Genomic DNA, 17,235 nt, shown 5'->3' with positions numbered 1-17,235 from the left:
TGCTTTAGGTTGGTGTAGATAGATACTTACTAGTCTGTGTTAGAGTTCTTCATTGGGTTGGCTACTGGGTCACAGGTGAGGGTATAGACGCAGGTCGGCGGTTCTGCGATTCAGGCCTTCTAAATATAGATTTTTACTAATATTTTGGACTTTCTCACTTCCGGATTACAATGGCAGCACTTCCTAATTCTTGATGGTCAGCTGGTCGCGGGTCTGGGTTGCAGATAAGGTACCTGCGGGTCTGGTAGCGGGTCCAAGCGGGTAAGAATGCGGGTTGCAGGTCCGGGTTGCGGATTGCAGGTTGCGGATACGGGTTGGGTACGGGTTCCAAAAAATGGACCCGCGCAGGACTCTAGTCTGCGTTGTTCACAGCTGGGATGAAATACTACAAAATACATCAAGGGAAATGTCACCTACAAGAAATTGTGAATTCCACTGATGACAAATACATTTTCGAAGTAATGAACAGGAATTGCCATAGTAAAGCGTTTAAATTGTGAAATTTTGTTAAAATGTCTTTGATGGTATTTTCACACAATTGCTACATTTTTACCTACACCCACATGTCTAGCGATAATTCTGCAGCACAAAAAAAAAAAGATGCATTTTTGCTGTGCTGGTATGGATTGTGAGGCGGGGTTGTTGATAAAGCTGTCAATAACGGAGTCTATACAACAGTAGGATATTTGTGTCATATCACACAGATATCTAGATCACCACTAGGTGGAAACCATAAGTACTCAGCAGTTACTCAAGTAATAATGGTCAGTGCATAAGTACTTTGTATTTTTTATATATATATATATATGTACAGATAGGGGGAAAAACTGCAATTAATTAACACTGTCAGACTTGATTACACAATTGATTACACGTTAGACTGTCCCATACAGCTGGTATAGAATGGAGAGGCTCCACATCCTTTTATACCTCCTTTGTTCGGAGGTATAGGTTTCCTTTAAGGGAAAACTATTGGGCAAATTCACTAACCTCCGAAGATTCGCCAGCGACGGCTTCGCTCACACCACAATACTTTGCCAGACGTAGAATCGACAGGAGAACGTTAATTTGCTAAAATCCGAAGTTGCGTCCAGGTTGCCAAACGCTGGTGAAGTTGCACTAGTGATACTGCGCCGGGCGAAGCGAAGTTGCGATGGCGTTGCCTAATTTGCATACGGCGGGAAGTTAAAGTTGAATGGACGTATATGTTGCAGCCAATACATTACACTACACAAGCCCGGGAAACCTTAATAAAATAAAATAAATTTGTTATATTGCCCTACACATGAGCCCAGTGTATAGTTTATGTGCCATATGTTAGGAAATGTAGGGAGGAAGCTGGTTACCCCAATAAAATGTTACGCTCTTTTGCAGCCTATCACTCTGAAAAAAGGAAAAAGCGCTAGCGTTTTTTTGGGACTTTTCAACTATTTTTTGAGGAACTCCTATCTACTCTATTGCACTTCGCCTGGTCTGAGGTGGCAAAGGCAAGTCTGGTGCAAGAGGTAACGTTCAGTAAAATCCGCATCTGTGAATTTGCGTAGTTACGTCCATTCGCCAGAGCGCAAATTCGCCTGGCGTTAGGGAACGAAGTACCGCTAGAGTCTATCTCCTTCTCTAGCGAAGTTACGCCGGCGACTGTTAGTAAATCGAATTTTGACCAGCGTTACTAACTTCGCCCTTTAGTAAATTTGCCCCTATATGTCAGCTCCCACCCCTACTTATCCATACAGTTATAGGAGCAAAGACATATTCTGGCTGCCTACAAAGCTATGCTGTCATCATTTACTGCTAAAATCAATTTATAAGGGAAGGGTCTCTGTTCATCTTGGATTATACCCAGTTGTCAGTCCATCATCGCTTCCCAAATGAATACCTTTACGTTTTGTTTGAGAAGTTAAAGTTTAGCATCAAATGGCTGAGAAGGATAAGAAGGTCCCTCCTTGGGCTGTTATTGAGAAATAGCTGCGGGCACTTAGCTGGAAACTGACACCCGGGAGCACTGGTGCCGTTTTTCCCTCCTGTGCACAAGCTGACGTTCAAAGAGCACAGGCGGATGAGTGACAGCTAACAGTACTAGCCGTTCCCCACTCTCACACATCAGTGCCATCAATTACAGGTTTGAATATGAAGTGCTGCTAATGGAAAATAATGTTAGTGTGAACCCCGAGGCCATACATCCCTGCTTCTCTTGCCTTGCGCCCAGGGAGATTTGCAGCCATTTCCCTTTCCGACATTATTACGACTTAACCAAAGACTGGAATTAGGGAAAGGCCCATATAAAAGGAACGCGGAAGTCGGGTGCGAGCAGGCGCGGGTGGAGGGAGGCCGGGTCCAGGTCAGGTAAAACCCAACCCGCACATCACTACAGTGGGCCATTTACTGGTAAGAACTGCCAAGGGATTCTGTCATTATTTTTATTATGTAGTTTTTATTTCTAAATAACACAGTTTACACTGCAAATAATTCACTCTACAATATAAAATTTTATTCCTGAACCAGCAAGTGTATTTAGTTGTAATATTGGTGTGTAGGTGCATCTCCGGTCATTTTGCCTGGTCATGTGCTTTCAGAAAGAGCCAGCACTTTAGGATGGAACTGCTTTCTGGCAGGCTGTTGTTTCTCCTACTCAATGTAACTGAATGTGTCTCAGTGGGACCTGGATTTTACTATTGAGTGCTTTTCTTAGATCTACCAGGCAGCTGTTATCTTGTGTTAGGGAGCTGCTATCTGGTTACCTTCCCATTGTTCTATTGTTAGGCTGCTGGGGGAGGGGAAGGGAAGGGTGATATCACTCCAACTTGCAGTACAGCAGTAAATGGTAACTGAAGTTTATCAGAGCACAAGTCACGTGACTGGGGGCAGCTGGGAAACTGACATGTCTAGCCCCATGTCAGATTTAAAAATTAAATATAAAAAAAAATCTGTTTGCTCTTTTGAGTAACGGATTTCAGTGCAGAATTCTGCTGAAGCAGCACTATTAACTGATGCATTTAGAAAATTTTTTTTTTTACCATGACAGTATCCCTTTAATGAAAGGCTCAAGAGGCCCTAAAATAATTTTTGTGTGGGGCCCAGTTACTTCCCTTTTCATACTTCAGTATCCTAGAAGTGGCGTAACTAGGGGACCATGGACATTGGTACAAAAACTGAACCAGGCCCCACCCACCTTCAGGCCTTGGCGGGTGCTCGCAGTGACTCTAGCAGGCCCTAACTCACATGTAGTTGAACTACAATTTCCAGAAGTGTAAGCTGATGCTGCAAAGTGTATTAAGGAGAAGACAGGTTTGGCACAAGTTTTAAATCTTTGATTTTACCTCAGTGCTACTTTTTTAGACTAAATATAAATCGACTGTACTTGCAAATGGCAGAAAAGTAACTGAACATTTATGTATAAAAAACAATGTGTGGCCTTTGTAGTGAGGATGCTACACTGCCTGTGTTCCTGACAGGGTCGGACTGGCTCAACGGGAAACCAGGAAAAAACCCGATGGGCCCCCTACTCTCATGGGCCGGGCCAGACCCCCTCTCCCGATATTCCGGTTAAAAAAATTCTCTGGCTCAGCGCACCTGCGAATGCCCACCGCACCATTTGCGCGTGGCCGTGGCGCTTTATGCGCATACGCTCCCAGCGGTTCCTCCGTGCTCGGCACATCAGTGGCTCCTGAATATTTCCTTCACAATTATAGTAGGTTCCCACCGAACAAAAACTGTGGTACCGTGTTAGCCAGTAGCAAAAATTAAAAATCAAAAAACAAACAAATACAAAGAGTATTGTAGAAGTGATACCTATATTGGCTAACACTAAAAATAGATTGCAAGCTTTCGGAGCACCAAGGCCCCTTCATCAGGCAAAATAAAGAAAGTTGGAAAGGCACAGCATATTTACTGTTAGATCATTGAAGTATTCATGGGCAATAAATTAGGAGGTTACAACTAGATAGAGATAAATTACATAGAAGACGGCCTTGGTGCTCCAAAAGCTTGCAATCTATTTTAATTGTTAGCCAATACTTTTTGCATTTGTTTGTTTTTTTAGTAGGTTCCCAGGGATTCCATCTTGAATGTTGGTGAACCATGTCACGCCTTACAATAAATACATCAGAACCAGCTTTAACGACTGAATTCCCTGTTTGTGGAAGCAAGACATTTACATCCACTCTCTCGGAAATCATTGCTCTTAAATTCCTACGCTCCATATCTCGTTGTCAGATCCCCTACATTCCCCGCGCTGTTGCGCAGGGGGGAAATTCATCCGCACGCCGAGACTAGAAACAGGGAGGCACTGTGGGAAACCCTTATTGATCACAGATGTGTGAAGCAGATGTAAAAATTAAAGGCTAAGTGTACCGTGAGAGAAAATGAAACAAGTTCATTTTTTGGGCTCAAGATTTAAGATTACAGATGCTGAGGTTGAGGCGGTACAAAAAAGTTTCAGCCGCAACGAACTAAACAACTGCTAAACTTCCATTCAAGACATGACCAAGGATTTTGGGAGTTGTGGATCAACAAGATACAAAGAACTGCTTGGTATTTGCATTTTTTGCACAGCAGAACTAACACCACTGTGTTATTTATATTTATTAATTTTATATTTTTAGCTGCGGTGCTGCAGTGATCTAAGGGGAAGAGAAAGAACATGAACAGCAGGGGGAAACAGCCAATGGGGTAATAGTATTGTGCGGATCAACAGAAGTCAGCAGACATGGGACTTTCAGGGTGTCAGTCAAAATAATATTGTTTTGGGCGCCACTACTACTTGGACCTGCTCTGTCAACCACTCAACATGTAGAATTTAATGGTCACCTCTCAGAAGGGGAAAGGTGGCAACAATAAGGGCAAGGTCACACGTGGAGTTTTTACGTTGCGTTTTTAAACACGTGCAGTCGATGGTAAATACGCCAGTGAAACCACACACGCATGATAATGTGTGTCTTTCGGGCTGTAGTTTTCTTTTCCCAACATGCATTTCTGTTTTTTTCTCGTTCCCCACAATTCCACTCTGAAGACTTTCAGCAAACTTTTGCAGTAAAAAAAAAAAGTAATTTACATGCAAAATGTAGCCATATTGACAAAAGGAATTACGGCATTAGCATACAAAGACGTAAATACGTATATGCACAATGAATCTCACAAGAGTTTGCCCGCCATATTGAAAATACGTGTGTAGAAGTGTATTTCCAAACCTGCGGATCCCATAGAGTTCAATAATTCCTTGGCGTATTGGCGTTTCTGCTAAAAAACTTAAATACTGGCGTTGCGTGGCAGTTGCGTTGTGTGTTAGCTCACAAGCGCCTTGTGCGTATTCCATTATTTTCAATATGGGTTCATTTTGTTTGTATTTAAGCTTGGCTGCTCATTTTTTAAAGGAGAAGGAAAGCTACTGAAGCAGTTTATTGCCAATAGATTAGCTGCAATAGTGCAAGCTATAGCACTATATTTATTCTGCAGAATTTTTAGCCTTTCCTTCTCCTTTAAAACCCCACGCGTGACCTTGCCCTAAAGCGGACCTGGGCAGACATTTCAACTCGCCCATTTGTAACCACAATTTAAGGAGGTCCTAAACCAACTGACAATTGGCAGCATTGGGAAGAGCTGGGGCCTGGGAAACATCAGGAGTGTGGCAAAATATATAACAGGGCGTGACAAAAGTGCACCAAAACAAAGTTGACCATAAGGGTCAGCTACATCTGTTTTTGATGGGTTTTTGGGTAGTATTTGTATTTCTGTGTACTGTATATGCATGTACAGGAAACAGAAGAGAGCTACATAAGTACCCCACCGGGGCAAACACCCTGTCCTATGGACACAGTAAAATTGGCCATACAGGTAGAGATTGGCTGGTTTGGCAATTTCACAAAACAAGCGGATCTTTTCCCAATATGCCTACAACAATTGGACCATAACAGAATTCATTAGACCCATCTGGCAGTGAAGGGGGCTGCCGGCCCCTTTCTTCCCCTCTCCGGCTGTCAATCTATCATTTCATTCTACGGGGACTGAAATTCACGAACAAAACCTCATACAGAGGAGACCCTGTGCTTGTGCCTGTCAGCCGATCTGGGCTGTAAGCCTTGTGGAAGCCTAAAGGGTTTAGAAAGTTCTCAGCCTGAGATAAATAAGCTGTCAATTCACAAGCATTGAAATCAATCCTTCACCGTTGATCTTGGCATCGGCCCTTGTAAAAAAAAAAAAAAAAGAAAACAGCAATCCGTATCCCCAGTGAGGCCGAGCTCAGTATGTGTAAGCTGTTGGATTTCTAATGCCGCTCCGTGCCGCTCATGGCATTTTCAAAAGGTAAACACAAATGTCAAAATAGGGAAAAATAACCAATTAACCCAGCTGTGTATTTTCGAGTAATTTGAGCCGGCATTAGCATTGGTGTCAAATAATAAGCTGGAAACGTGGGAAAGTGCAGCCTTTTCCGAAAGCAACCTCTTTGCGCCGCTAAAAGGAAACCATAATGGCTAATCCATCTTGCTCCGGAGGTTTAACCAACAGAGCCCCGCAGGGTGTGTTTTCCATTAGAAGACCTTTTTAAAGCGGACCTAGCACGCTCCCTGCGCATAAAATGTTGCTTTTATCAGATGAAATGTAATAGAAAAAAAAAAATTCTTAGTTTAGGATACAGGTGCCTGTTGGATACATGAGCAGTTCCAAGGCAAGGCAGGCTTTATGAGTCAACTCGAACTCAAATTCGAATTCAAAAAGACCAACCGAAATTAAGTCGTATTTTTTTGGTCAGTTTTCAATTGAATAGGTCAGTATTTGGCTGAATTTGAATCATTCGATCACATTCGATTCAAAGTTTTTTCCAAAAAAAACCCTCGATTTTTCCAATTGACTCAAAATAGGTTCTATGAGGTCCCCCATAGGCTAAAACAGCAATTCAGCAGGTTTTTAGATGGCAAATGGTCAAAGTAAATTTTTAAAGAGACAGTACAAATTCAAATCGAATTTGGACTATTCCCTAGTCCACAGAATTCCCTAGTACACAAAAAATAGCTCCTCCACATCAGGCTTACTGGCATGTGTCCATTAGTTCTGCAGAAGTCAAGCTGCAAAGGGTCGGACTGGGGGGTCAGGGCCCACTGGGGCTGCCACATTAGGGCCCCTGCAAACCCCCAAGGGCCCCTTCCCCTGGCAGCACATACCTACGGCACGCTCGTTTGTGGGTGGGGCAAGTGGGACGGGACAAGAGGCGGAGCAGGTGAGGCATGAGGCGGAGCCGTGCAACCAGGTGGAGGTCAGGAGTGGAGGGGGAGGAGGTCTCACTCTGTGGAACGGGTCTGGGCCAGCGGGGACCACAAGGGCTGGGGCCCACCAGGTTTTTTCCCGGCGTCCTGTCGGCCCAGTCCAACGCTGGTTCTGAGATTTTGTGATTTCTGGTTGTTTTCATACAACCAGCACAAAAGAAAACCCTGTTAAAGGGCTTTTTATTAAAGGGTACCTATCATTGTAAAATAGTTTCCTCCTCATTAACAATACAGCTCCCAGTTTGGATGGCCATATTGGGACCCTAAGCATGCAAATATTGCGGAGTGTCCCAGCTCGCTCATTATTTGCATGCGGGTGATGTAGGATTGGGGGCGGAATCACCCCATTTTACGGCACATGTGCTAGCTGGTTGGCTGGTTATGAGCATGTGACCTACTAAACATGGCCGCCTATACTGGGAGCTCCCTTCCATTGAGGAAGGTGATGCCACGCGAGGTGAATATTATAGTAAAATCTATTTTACTATGACAGGTGCCCTGTCTATTTCACTTAAGGTAGAACCTGTCGATCTGAGTCCATTTAATTTCGGAAATAATGAAGCTATTTCCAGGGTGCTGTGTATGATCTGCGCTCCATGTTAGAGAGCAGGTTACTGGTGAGCAGACTCATTAAATACCATGTGCTGCAAGGGAGTGTACTGCAAATTTGTCAAGTCCAGAACTTCACAATGGGGAGGTGTCACAATTAAATATGGCTTCACACTAATAAGAGGCCACGTTTATTCAGAGCTTTACGTCTCCTTTAATGAGAGATAAATAACCTATAGTGTGTATTAATTATTATTAAATATATTGTTGTCTGTATATATTTATTTTATGCAGTGTGTGTGTTCATATCTGGTGTGTTCCAAAGGTCTGCATCTGAACTGTTCAGGACATCTGACTGCCCATAAATCAGTTAAGTCTGCAGCATGCCTGTTATCCAGAATGCTCGGGACCAGGGGTTTTCCGGATAAAGATCTTTCCGTAATTTGGATCTTTATTCCTTAAGTCTACCAGAAAATCATGTAAACATTAAATAAACCCAATAGGCTGGTTTTGCTTCCAATAAGGATTAATTGTATCTTCGTTGGGATCAAGTACAAGCGACTGTTTTATTATTACAGAGAAAAGGGAAATCTTTTTTTTAAAATTTGGATTATTTAATTATAATACACAAAAGGCATGAATATCTAGTAAATGATATCCTAATAAATGGTGCGTTCTGATGTCATCAGTTATAAACGGTGAGTTCTGATGTCATCAGTTATATACGGTGAGTAGTGATGTAATTTCTGTCACATGACTCAATAAACTTGTGTATTATAATAAAGTTCCGCTGTTGCAAAATATGAGGATATTAGAAGTTACCTCTGAGTTCCATGACCTGTACATGGTCATAAAACTCCTCGGTAACTTATAATATCCTTATAATTTACAAGAGGGGGTACTTTATTCACTATATAATGGAATCTATGGGAGACGGCCTTTCCATCATTCGGGGCTTTCTGGATAACAGGTTTCTGGATAACGGATCCCATACAGTGGTGACAGCCAGGTCCATTAATTATTTATGCAGCCCCAGCTCTTTGCGGTAAAGACCAGTTAGGGACAGATTTGAGGAAAATGCATTGTTTGCTCCCCTTGATCCTCCTGGAAACCCATCTCTGAGGTCAATTAGAGCAAGATTTTAGGTACACAATTCTATGATATCCCAGATATTCTTTGAGCCACGACTGAACATCTAATTCAGCAATATTAAGGGGGCCATGATCAAATGTTGGGGCTTGGATCAAATAAGTCCAACACCAATGCTGAAGAGTTGATTTCCCATGTGATGGGATCGGAAATGCACTAGGGGTGCACCGCTTCCACTATTTTGGATTCGGCTGAACCCCTGAATACTTCGCGAAAGATTCGGCCGAATACCGAACCGAATCCAAATCCTTATTTGCATATGCAAATTAGGGATGGGAAGGGGGAAACATTTTTTACTTCCTTGTTTTGTAGCAAAAAGTCACGCGATTTCCCATTTTTTAACTGAATCGGTTTGGATGGGCAGAAGGGTTCGGACGAATCTGAATCCTGCTGAAAAAGGCCAAATCCCTAACCGAATCCTGGATTCGGTGCATCCCTTGTGTTCACCTTGGGTGCTGAAACAGTGAAGCTGTTCATTGAAAATAATCCCCCCCCCCAGACACTTCCAACCATTTTGGTGTGTGCAAAGGAACACATATAACACACACAGCACATACACACTGCCTACCATTCACCAGCCTGTCGCTCTCTGCCTTACAAATACACATTTACTAGTGTTACCAAAACAGACATAAATACTACATTAGTAGAGCTGTCAATACACTGACATTTTTATTATGTGCTGACCATAAACACTGTGTACATTCATTACGGTGCCTAAACACAATTACCCTGTGTTACAAAATTATTTTCATTTTGCATTATTCATATAAATACGGTAGGTGTAATATTTGGAGCAGTTTTACCTGCTTACTTCTTCTTCTTCAAGGGGTTGTACTTGTTCATTGATGTACAGCGTGTTATTGTAACACAGTTTGCAATTGGTTTTCTTTTTTTATTATTTGCAGTTTTTCAGTTATTTAGCCTTTTCTGCAAAAGCTCTCCTTATTTCAATTTCAGCAATTTTGGTTGCTAAGGTCCAAATTACCCTAGCAACCATGCACTGATTTGATTTGAGACTGGAATATGAATAGAAGATGGCCTTAATAGAAGATTGTAGCAATAACAGTACATTTGTAGCTTTACAGAGCATTTTTTGACCCCCATTTGAAAGCTGGAAAGAGTCAGAAGAAAAAGACAAATAATAATAAAAAAAAAAACCCATAAACAAATAAATAATGAAGACCATTTGAAAAGTTGCTTAGAATTGGCCAGTCTATAATTTAAAAGGTGAACCACACCCCGTCCCCAGCCACAACCTCCCTCCACCCCCTTTTAACCCCTTCAGTATGCAGTGTCGGACTGGCCTGGCGGGAAACCGGGAAAAAACCCAGTGGGCCCCAACCCTCATGGGCCTCCGCTGGGCCAGACCCCTCTTCTGATATAGGAATGCTAAAAAAAAGGTTTTCTTTCGGCGCCGCGCAGCACCGTCTGTGCATGCGCCCGCTGTTTGCGCATACGCGCTGTGTGCGCATTCATGCATGTTGCCCGATTGGCGCCTCACAGTAGGGGGGCCCTGGACAGCGGTCCCGGTGGGCCCAGGGCCCCCCAGTCTGACCCTGTCAGCATGTAAGTTGTTATGGTGGAACACAATTACACAAGGATGTGGGGAGCGTGTCTGGGCCAGCAGCGTCAGACTGGGGGTCCCAGGCCCACCAGGGCTGCTACATCAGGGACCCCCGCATCCCCCCAGCCACTAGGGTTGCCACATTTTCTGGAAAAAAATACCGACCTTCCTGTATATTTATTTTTTTTCCCTATTAATAACATTGGGATCAACCATCATTTTTACAGGCCAGGCCGGTAAGATACCAGCCAGGTGGCAACCCTATCAGTCACCCCGGTGCCCCTCGCCGAGCCACAAACTCCCACCTACCTTTTTCTTCTTGCGGCAGGGGCCAGTTAGGGAGGTCATAAGCAGTGGCAGGGTTACGAGTAGGGAGCAGGTCTGGGCCAGCGGGGCCCACAAAGACCGGAGCCCAAAAATTATTATCAACCAAAGTCATGAACCTCATTGATGACTTCTAATATCTTATTTTTTTTTTTATAAAATACAAGTTGGGGAGTCATGTGACACAGTGGCAAGACCAATAATAATCAATGACATCCCTTATCACCATCAAAAAAGGTATATTTTATAGGTTATTAATGGCTCTTGTGTATTATATTGTAGGAAATGATTGTACCCCGTTGTGGTCTTATACCTTCAAGAATGGGTGTTGGCTTTGGAGATCTCTTTTCTTTTAAAGCTACAACAGGGTATTATCAACCAGCAAGTCATGAACCTCCTTGGTTAAGGGCTTTTTTTTTTTTTTTATAAAATACAAGTTGGGGAGTCATGTGACACAGTGGCAAGACCAATAATCAATGACATCACTTAACACCATCGAAAAATATATATTCAGCGCCGATTTTCATGAAAGTGCCACTCTCTCGCAATAGTAAAGCCCAATTACCGGTTTAAAAACCGGAAATTCAGCTCTTAAAGGTACCAGGAGTGGCTTTTTGCTGTCCCTGAAAACCTTCCCGGCGTTGCCACCTGAGGCGAGTTTCTTAACTCGACTCATTGGCGGCGCACCCCTGGGTATATTTTATAGGTGTTTAATGGCTCTTGTGTATTATATTGTAGGAAATTATTGTACCCCCTTTTGGTCTTATACCTTCGAAAATGGGCGTTGGCTTTGGACATCTCTTTTCTTTTAAAACTACAACAGGGGATTATCAACCTGCAAGTCATAAACCTCTTTGGTGACTTCTAACAGCACCTCAACTCGCCTCATTGGCGGATCACCCCTGACTTCTAATATCCTTTCACCAAGGGTTTATTTTATTTTTTTTATATAAAATACAAGTTGGGGAGTCATGTGACACAATGGCAAGACCAATAATAATCAATGACATCACTCAACACCATCGATAAAGGTATATTTTATAGATTATTAATGGCTATTGTGTATTATATTGTAGGAAATTATTGTACCCCCTTGTGGTCTTATACCTTCAAAATGGGTGTTGGCTTTAGAGATCGTCTTTTCTTTTAAAACTACAACAGGGAATTATCGACCTGCAAGTCATAAACCTCCTTGGTGACTTCTAATATCCTTTCATTAAGGTCTTATTTTTTTTTTTTTTTTATAAAATACAAGTTGGGGAGTCATGTGACACAGTGGCAAGACCAATAATGATCAATCACTTCACTTAACACCGTCGATAAAGGTATATTTTATAGATTGTTAATGGTTTTTGTGTGTTATATTGTAGGAAATGATCATATCCCCTTGTATTCCGTACTCCTTTACCTTTATAGTCTGTGATTTTTATCATTTTGGATTTGCTTCTTTTATATTTTCGCATTTTATTTTATTTTCCCCTTATGCTCTACCCAGTATGTAGGTTTTTATTCCCTACTCTGAATAGCGTTGATGCGATTGTTCTGTTGTCACCATGTATTACTGTATATGTGGGTGTGTGTATTCTGTGTACATTTACTGTGTGTACTTTGTGTTCATCTATCTGTGATTCATTTTGAGGGCTGTTTTAGCCTTCATAAAATATTCATGCTGGTTGTGCATTCTGCTATAATTGCCATCTCAAGCCTTGAATTATTTATGGGCCTGCACTGTTCTGTAAGTCTCATTTACTGATATAGCAGATAACGCCATGCAGGAGAATTCGGAGTCCAATAATGCCTCTTACTTTGCATTAAGTAGTGGAATTATATTACTGAAGCTTGTGAGTGTCTCTTTTATTCCCCCCCCCATGTCTTTATCTTTTTTTTTTTTTTCTTTTAGATTTATAATATGCTAATTGCTGGGATGCTGTTAAGCTGTGCAACTCCTGTTGGCCTTTATAGGAATCAAGATGTGGCCATAACGATTTAGATGTTGATCTCAAGATCATTGTTTATTAAAGTGGGGTGAAAATAAAACAGCTTTATGCTCGAATAATTTCAGGCTCGGATGCTGAGCAGGCAGTGGCTGTTTCTTAAAAGAACAGTAACAAAAAAAAATGAAAGTGTTAGAAGGTAATGAAAATATAATGTACTGTTGCCCTGCACTGGTTTAACTGGTGTGCCTGATTCATAAACTCTACTATTGTTTATATAAATGAGCTGCTGTGTAGCCATGAGGGCAGCCATTCAAAGCTGAAAAAGGAGAAAAGGCACAGGATACACAGCAGATAACAGATAAGCTCCGTAGTATACAATGGCATTCTTCAAAACATATCTGTTATCATGGCTACACAGCAGCTTGTGTAAAAAACTATAGTAGCCTTCTAAGGAAAACACTCCAGTTATACCAATGGAGGACAACAATGCATTGTATTGTCATTCTTTTCCAACACTTTCATTTTTGGTGTTACTGTTGAAACTTGGTTCTTTCTATGTATAATGCCATACTCTGCCTGCCCTATGCCCCCTGTGTGTGCCAAACTCTGCCTGCCGTATGCTCAGTATATGAGTCATACTCTGCCTGCCCTATGATCCCTGGGTGTGCCCAACGCCGATTCTAATGAAAGCGCCACCTGAGGCGGCTCCTGCAATGCTGCACCCCCTTGCCATATTACCTGTCGGGAGGAGAGGCAGGTACACTAATGCGGAGAGCGCAATTGCGCTCTCTCGCAATAGTAAAGCCGAATTTCCAGTTTAAAAAATTTGGCTCTTAAAGGTACCAGGAGCGGCTTTTTCTCAACTCGTCTCATTGGCGGAGCTCCCCTGGGTGTGCCATACTCTGCCTGTCCTATGCTGCCTGTGTGTGTCATACTCTTCCTGCCCTATGCTCCCTGTGTGCCATACTCTGCCTGTCCTATGCTGCCTGTGTGTGTCATACTCTTCCTGCCCTATGCTCCCTGTGTGCCATACTCTGCCTGCCCTATGCTCCCTGTGTGTGTCATACTCTTCCTGCCCTATGCTCCCTGTGTGCCATACTCTGCCTGTCCTATGCTCCCTGTGTGTGTGCCATACTGTGCCTGCCCTATGCTCCCTGTGTGTGCCATACTCTGCCTGCCCTATGCTCAGAGTATGAGCCATACTCTGCCTGCCCTATGCTGCCTGTGTGTGCCATACTCTGCCTGCCCTATGCTGCCTGTGTGTATCATACTCTGTCTGTGTGTGCCATGCTCAGCCTGTGGGAAGTGAACCTGGATGGGGTTTGTTAGCATTCGAAAATACTTGTTTGGGGTCCCCAAGGTGTTTAATGATGTGCTGAGGGTTGCTGTGCTATCCACAGGGGAGGCCTCCTGGTTCACCTCCTCAGCATGTCTATTTTATCTTGGAAGTCCTTTTTCTGCCCATGTAGATGAGCTCCTGTTAATTTATTGACGATATAGCAACTTATTAAAAGTGACGCATGCCAGATCGAGGCAGACGCAGGTGATTAGGTTTGGGGCTGCGAGCTGTTGACAAGTGCAGGTTAATAAATGACGACAAACGCATGCTTCCACCTCTCCCCCTCGTTACTCAGCATTAGCCGCATTAATAGCAGTAATTGGATAGATTCATCATTTCAAATGTTTTAATAAATGTTTGGACAGCACCTGATCAGCTCTGTCAGGCTCCCAGCGGCAGGGGAATGTGACAGGGCTTCCCAAGTAACCATTAATAAGGGAAAGAGATAGAGAGAGAGTGAGACTTTGTCTGACACTCGGAGCTGTGAATGAGACACCCTCGTTTGGAAGATGGGGAAGGGTGGCTATTGCTCATTTTGATTTATTGCAAACATTTATATTAGCACCAGTGAATTACGTTTGTCTACTTCCCTCGCTGGAATACATTACGGTGGGAGCTTCGGAAGAAGGGTGAGATTATGTTTTTTGGAGGTGTAACATTTTAGAGAGGGGTGTTATGATATTGCGCACACTAATGGTTGTTAGCTCATTTGCTTTTAAATTGGTTTGCAGCCTTTCATTATTGCTGCTTTCCTTAATGATCGAGGGGCCCATGTATAGGGCCCCTGCTGTTAATGAACGGTAAGGGGTGTAAATGCCTCCAAGAGGCTTTCCTTAAAGGGATACTGTCATGGGAAAACATGTTTTTTCCAAAATGCATCAGTTAATAGTGATGCTCCAGAAGAATTCTGCACTGGAATCCATTTCTCAAAAGAGCAAACAAATTTTTTTATATTCAATTTTGAAATCTGACATGGGGCTAGATATATTGTCAGTTTCCCAGCTGCCCCCAGTCATGTGCCTGCACTTTAGGATGGAACTACTTTCTGGCAGGCTGTTATTTCTCCTACTTAATGTAACTGAATCAGTCTCAGTTGGACCTGGATTTACTATTGAGTGCTGTTCTTAGATCCTCCAGGCAGCTGTTATCTTGTGTTAGGGAGCTGTTATGTTGTTAGGCTGCTGGAGGGGGGTGATATCACTCCAACTTGCAGTACAGCAGTAAAAAGTGACTGAAGTTTATCAGAGCACAAGTCACATGACTGGGGGCAGCTGGGAAACTGACAATATGTCTAGCCCCATATCAGATTTCAAAATTGAACATAACAAAATTTGTTTAAAAATGGATTTCAGTGCAGAATTCTGCTGGAGCAGCACTATTAATTGATGCGTTTTGAAAAAAACATGTTTTCCCATGACAGTATCCCTTTAAGTTGGCCATGCACAGAGATATCTTGAGGTGGGCGATATCAGGCTGATCCGTTCGTGGGACCTAGGGCCCCATTAACTTATATCAACCCTACTGTAAAGCTGGCCATACATGGGTCAAAAAACCCCACAGAGTTTGGAGCTTATTGGCCCATGTATAGGCCGGAATATTTGGCCAATATCTGACCAGATATCTATTGGACAGGTTTGAAAATGTGCATCAGCACATTAATACAGTCCCTGTATAGATACCACTGGGCCTACCATTATATCAGAATTAGCGATGGGCAAATGTATTACGCCAGGCATGGATTCACAGTGACTTTCTGCACTTCACCGACTGTAAATGTTTTTGCGAAACTGCCGCGAAAATTTGCCGTGAAAAAATTCACTGCGTCAAAAAAAAAATATTTGCGCATCAAAATTGGCACTCATGAAAATTAGACTTTAATTTGGACAAAAGTCTGACAAAATGTTCGATCACATAAAAATTGTCGATCGCGTCAAAATTGTCGGGCGTCAAAATTATTTTGAAGTCCATTGACTTTAATGCATTTCACAGTTTTGCAAATTTTTTCTGCGGAGCAAAACAGGACAGATTCGCTCATCACAAATCAGAATGGCTTGGCCATATAGGACCCAGATTTACTTTCCCAACAGCATTTTGCTTTACTATACACCCTATTCTACAGTTACACTCCCTTCCAATATACATTATAACACAGTCCATTTGCTAGAATAAATCTGTTGGGCTCAAGGAAGTTTATCACAAAGACTGTAGCCCTGGCCAGTGTTCCTAAAAGACAAGTCTGGTCCTTTGGCTGCAAGATTCTCTAAATTCCAAAGTGTAAAGTGTCCCACTTACAAAATATATTCAACTTGCCAATAAAGGTGTCACCAAGCAAATTGTAGCGTTTTTGAGTTTCCCACCCCCAAAAATACAGAAACATTTAGAAACAACAGATGGCAATGAACACAGCATAAATGGAATAGATTTGAAATAAGATGTTGGTGGCCTTTTTTATTTCCCTGGAACGGGTTGATATTAATTTCTTTAGGTATTTACAGCCGTCGGTAAATATTATTTTATTAAATTGTCAAACTATTTCTAAGTATTTTAGGCACGACCGAGGAGCCGGCATACACGGATACATTTTACAGTCGGATTGTTAAAAAAGGATGAAATAAAACTAAAATAGAAAAATGTAAATTGCTTTTGTTTTTTAAAGTACCAACAGCCTTTTAAATGGAACGGAATTCTTTTTCTAATATTTTATTATAAGATACTTTTAACTTTTGCCTCCCTGTCAGACCTAAGGTGGCCAACCAGGCACAGACTTAGAGGCCCTTTTATCAAAGTCCGAATTTATCTCATTGTTTTTTTAAAAATTCATCGACTGAATCCACATGGGTTTTTCCCCCTTATTTATCAATATATTTTCCCAAAAATTTTCTGTGCGGGGAAAAAACCCTGAAAAAATTGTGAATAAAGCGAATCGTTCTAATTTTTCGGATTTTCCACCCGAAATTTTTTCTGAACCACAGAATCTTAAGATTACTCCATAAAACCTAGCGCAGATCAAGATACCTTTGGGAATTCTCCCAATGACTTATATGCAACCTCGGCAGTTGTGACATGCCATATTTTCGGATTCATACTTTTTCCATTCTTGGGGTATAATAAATC

At 42.2% G+C, this 17,235-nt stretch overlaps 1 protein-coding gene across 4 annotated transcripts in view; it reads left to right on the top strand.

Moving 5' to 3' along the window:
- The window catches only part of LOC108712602 (transcription factor COE1), a 280,326-nt gene that overhangs the window by 177,431 nt on the left and 85,660 nt on the right, over positions 1 to 17,235 (top strand). The gene's annotated exons all lie outside the window — the stretch shown is intronic.

This window comes from Xenopus laevis, chromosome 3S (genome assembly GCF_017654675.1).
Source record: "Xenopus laevis strain J_2021 chromosome 3S, Xenopus_laevis_v10.1, whole genome shotgun sequence".
NCBI lineage: Eukaryota > Metazoa > Chordata > Amphibia > Anura > Pipidae > Xenopus > Xenopus laevis.
The sequence above is the reverse complement of the archived record's forward strand: the minus strand, read 5'-3'. Positions and strand labels throughout refer to the sequence as shown.